The sequence below is a fragment of the Psittacula echo genome (assembly GCF_963264785.1).
Source record: "Psittacula echo genome assembly, chromosome: 10".
Lineage (NCBI taxonomy): Eukaryota > Metazoa > Chordata > Aves > Psittaciformes > Psittacidae > Psittacula > Psittacula echo.
Window position 1 is genome coordinate 2,820,996 of NC_137741.1, and position 5,280 is coordinate 2,826,275.

Genomic DNA, 5,280 nt, shown 5'->3' on the forward strand with positions numbered 1-5,280 from the left:
CAGCCCTAAGTGCTCAATAATAACCAGGGCTCAGACACCAAAGCAGCGCAGTGGCCTGACCTGGCTCCTCCCCATGGCAAAGGCGTGCAGCTCCCGATGGGATGGCCAGGCAGGATGAGGCCTGCCGGGCACGTTGCGCTGCTGGCACACGTCAGCAAGCACGCTGGCTGCCAACGGGGAGCAGAGGCACATCAGCTCACTGGGGCTGGCAGCAGCTCCAGGGCTGCACGTGCAGGGGATGGAGCCGTGGGGTGGGATTTCACTGCCCAAACAGTTCCAAGGTCCCATCTGGGTGCATCCCCAGCGCGCTGGGAGGTGATGAGCTGTGCCTGTGTGGAGGAGCAATCCCAGGCAGCCTGAAGGGAGGGCACTGGCACGGGGCAGAGTGAGACAGCTCCGACTTGGCAGCTCTGACCTGCTAATTGCTGCACTTTTCATGTGTTTCCGAAGCCTGACCCTGCCTGGGCTGCAGCACCAGCCACTTCCCTTGGCTGCGATGGGAATGCTCCTCCTGCTCCCAGCATTGAGAGGTTATGGGGGGATCAGCAGTGCCTGTGAGAGGGGAATGAGCTGGGAACCACCTTTAGCTGCAGCTGGGCCTTGCCAGCTCTCCTCATTCCTCTGCTGCTGGACGCTGCAGCCCTGGTGCTCTGCAAAGGGCTCGTTCCCCCCAAGCCGGAGCTGGGGCGATGCTCGGGGCAGACCCTGTCCCAGTTCTCTGTGCCGGGATGGATAATGTCCCTCTGAGCCCAGGGAAGGTAAGTCCTGTGCTTTGGGAAGCTGCATCTCTGCACGTGTTGGGTTTGCAGGAGGGGTGGAGAGCCCAGGCTCTGGATGTGGTTGTCCCTCCGTCACTGTCTGTCTGGAGTTGCTGGGTGTGGAAATGGAGCTTGGGCTCAATCTGGTTTACATTAAACCAGCTGCAGAGCCGTGGCAGGCAGCAGCTGCATGGGGGATGCTTCCTGATGCCCGGGTCCTCACCTCTCCATCCTTTCCTCTGCTTGTCAGCACCCGAGGAGCTCCTCTGGCCCTGCAGGTTAAGCTCGGGTGCTCTGCCTGAGGCTGGCGAGGTGCTGAGGGCTGCTGGGGACAGCACTGTGAGGGTGAGTGCCTGTGGCCTGCTCCTTTCCCCAGGCTCCATCCTGTCCTGCCGGGCTCGCTGCCAGGCTGAGCCTGTTCTGCAGGCTGTGGGCAGGGCCTGCCCGCACCAGGCATGCAGGGAGGGAGGCTCGCATTGAGGTGCTGAGCCCTGTCGCACACCGCAGGTCTGGCTCCCAGGAGGACCCGGCCACCCCGCTCAGGTCCTTCACCCTCTGTGGGAGGAATGGGTGTCCTCTTAGAGACGCCTCCTTATTGCCTGTGATTGCTCTTCCTGGCTCTCAATGGAATCCAGGGTGACTCCCGGGGCTGCTGGAGCTGCCAAAGAAGTTTTGGGGGTGGGGAAAGGGAGGCAGGAGCCCCTGGACCATGTTCTGCCTCCTCAAAACAGAGGTGGGCTGCTTGCCTGAGCTGGGGGGTCCATGTGCGTGCTGTGTATCTGTCCTCAAGAGCAATGTCCTGCAGCCTGTGGTGGGGAGGACTTTGGAGGCTGGGGGCATGATGCTTACATGGATCCTGGTCTCCTGTGCAGGGCTTGGATGTGCTGGGAATAAAATCCCTCCTTTGCTGATCCCGTGTTTGCTTGGCTAAAGCTTGTGGGAAGGGTTTCAAAGCCATCTGCCCTGGGTGGCTGCTCAAAGAAACCTGTTTGGCCTATTGTTTGCATTTGAATAGGTGCCTGGAAACTGGTTCGTGTCACTGGAGCTGTGACAGAGTCCCCACTACAATGCTGCCTTCGCTATTAACCCAGGAGAGGAGGCAGATGGGAGATGGCCGTGGGGTTGTGATCCATTTCTCTCTTTCTATTGCAGCTGTATGGCCTGGGGAAGCTTTGCCTTGCATTTGGACTTTCCAACAAATCCTGTCCTAGAAATCCCTGGATTCTGGGGCTTACAGAAAGCAAGGGTGAGTTCTGAATTCAGAACAGAACAGAAATGACACTCATTGGCTTCTGCCACTCATGAGCCCCTGTGTGACAGCCCAGGTAACCAGGCACTGAGGTGCTTTTATCTCAGGGTGTCTGGAGGTGGCACAGAGGACAAGGACACCAGCAGCCGAGTCCTCCTCGCTCCTGTGGCTGCTCTGCTTGGTGATGTCCTTGCTTTTGACGTGCCTCCTCCCACCCGTGAGGAGGTGGCGGCAGGGATGGTTTGCCATGTCCCTCCTGTCACACCTCCGTGAGTCACCACAGCCTGCTCGGTCCTTTCTATCTGGGTGGTTTCTGGCTCCTGCCCTGCTTTCGGATACCCCCCGCTTTCCCTTGGCCTTGCTTTAGCCTGACCCTGTGCCTTCAGAAGCTGCATGTAGATGTATGAGCATCTTGATGACCCCTCCTCTGCCCTTCCTGCTGCTCCCATGCCCAATGTCCCCATTCCAACACAACCCTGCGTTTCTTTGCACTCCCAGGCAGGGCACAGCAACAGGGGGAAGGCAGAGGAGGATGTGGGTGTGAGGCACCCCCATGTGCCCAGCCTGGGGAGACACCAGAATCTGAAGGTGCAGGAGGAGGTGGAGAGGAGGCCACGGAAATGCTGCGAGGGCTGGAGCAGCTCTGCTCTGGAGCCAGGCTGAGAGAGCTGGGCTGGGGCAGCCTGGACAAGAGAAGGCTCCTGAAGGGGAGACCTGAGAGCAGCTCCAGTGCCTAAAGGGGCTGCAGGAAACCTGGAGAGGGGCTTGGGACAAGGGCCTGTAGGGCCAGGCCAAGGGGAATGGCTTGAACCTGCCAGAGGGGAGACTGAGATGAGCTCTTAGGCAGAAGCTCTTCCCTGTGAGGGTGCTGAGGCGCTGGCCCAGGGTGCCCAGAGAAGCTGTGGCTGCCCCATCCCTGGCAGTGTTCAAGGCCAGGTTGGACACAGGGGCTTGGAGCAAGCTGCTCCAGTGGAAGGTGACCCTGCCCGTGGCAGGGGTTTGGAGCTGGATGAGCTTTAAGCTCCCTTCAACCCAAACCAGGCTGTGATCCCCCCTGAACCTCTGCATGCTTCATAACCAGCCTGGCAGGGAAGGGTGCAGCCCAGCTAATGTCACCCCCAAAACCTCCTGGATCAGAGTGGTTCTGGCCCAGACTGGGGTGAGGAGGACGATGAGGATGGGCTGTGCCTCTGTGGGCAGGCAGCTTTGGTGCTTTGCAGTGTGGGGAAGCCAAAGGGCCTGGCCAGGAAACTCTGAAGCTTGTTTGGGCTGTGGTTGGCCTGCTCCATGGGCAGGCAGGAGCCAGCCCAGACCCTCACCCCTTCCATGGGGGTGTGGTGATGATCCCGCCCCATCCAAACCCCAGATAACCCAAATGGAGTCACCAGCTTTGCTCTGGGTTTAAACCCTGGAGAGCTGGGACCTGCACTGGGGTTTTCCAGGTTACTGCCTGTCCTCCCCTGACCTCAGGAAATGGATGTTTCCCAGCAGTGGAAATACAGCCACAAGCCTTAAAAATAACCGGCTTTGCTTTCAATGCTCCTGACAAAATAGGCCACGTTCCTTTTATTTAATCCCTGGGTGCGAGGAGAAAATCATTGGGAAGGAAAACCCGGCGGATGCTTCCAAGGGGGCCCTTGGGGGATGCCACCAGCTTCCCTGCAAACCTCCATCCCTCACTGCGGGGCACACACTTGGCAAAGGTAATGAAGGTGCTTGTGTGGATGTGATGGGAAAGGCACAGAGCTGTGATCCCAAAGAGGATGCAGGCAATGGCATTCCCTCTGCTCTGCAGAGGGGATCCCAAGCTCCTGGCTGTGATGTGGTCAGCCATGCACTGTCCCCATTTCACAGAGAGGAGAGGATGTGATTTGCCTCTGCGCAGTAGGAAACATCATTGTTTCCCCCTTCAGATGGGGTAGGAGGTGGGAAGCAGGGAAGGAGGCAGCAGTGCTCAGGTTTGGCACCCATCAGCATGGTCTGCCTCAGGCCAGGAGGGCTTGGAGGTGCTGTGCCATGGGGCTGGGAGACATGGGGCTGCCTGTCTGCACCCTGTGGGTGCCCGGGAGGATGTGTTGCCTTCTCAGCAAGCATCTGGCACCATAAATGGAGCCAGGAAAGCTGCTGGTGTGCTCCAAACAAGCATCCCGGCTCTGCCGCAGGCTGGGAGTGGGGCTGCTGGTGTGGGGAGGGATTGTGGGACGGGTTTTTACCCTGGATAAGAGGGTGCAAGTGTAAAACATCCCCGTGGTCCCCAGGGCCTTGCTTCAGCTTCCCATCCGTGTTGTGCGAGCGGGCTGTGCCCTGTGATGAGCTTCCCAGCTGCAGCAGAGCAGGGTGTTATTGTTGGGTCCCATCCTGGGCTCAGCGCTCAGTTTTTCCCTCTGCTCTCCCTCAACTCCTATTGAAGCTTTAAGGACTCCAGGCTGGGGAAAAGTTGAGTAAGAGCCTAGAGCTTGGTCCATTACCTCCAAATGTCACTCGGCAGCTCGCTGGGCTTAGAACAGGCCTGGCAAGGGATGTTACAGCTTACAAAAAGCATGATGCACCTCGGCAAAGGCAGCTTACGCTGTTTACTTCTTGTGCTGGAGGAGACAGTGGAAAACTGTGCTGGCTCCGGTTCCCTGCTCTCCTCTCCGGTGTCACACTGCCCAGGTGAGCTCCTGCCATCCCTCCCTGTTGTGCAACCCCCCCCGGGCTGGGTGCAAGCTGCTGTATGAAGCATGGGGCAGGCACGTAGAGGAAGAGCGAGGCAGGGTTTTTCTTTCCAAGTGGGTGGGGATTCCTAAATTCCCCTGGCATTGGCCACAGAGTTCTTTCCAAGCCCCATTCCAGTGTCAGCCCGCCTAGCCCTGGGGGATTTGGGCAGCTTCACCCCCAGCCTGACTCAGCGCGAGCTGCTCCTCATCCTCCCTCTCACGTCAAGAGCTGCCCATGGAGGAGCCACCACTGGGACCCGCCTGGGTGGCTTGGTGGGGATCGGTGCTCCAGCATTGTGGGGTGGCCCCAGTGAGCACCCAAAGTCAGCGTTCCCCAGGGATGCTCAGGCATTTTGCCTGTCCTGCCTCGCTTATGCAGAGCCCCCCTCCCCTGCCCAAAGCCGCACGCAGATTTGGGGCTCCTGGGTGGGCAGCCCCTGTATCCCCAGAGCCCTCCTGCGTCCATGGGATGCCAGCTCCCAGGGAGGAGGAGGAGGAGAGCCGGGAGGAGGTGGTGGTTGTATCTGGGAGGGTCTGGACCTGCAGGAGGTCTCGTGCCCCATTCCTGAGCCCT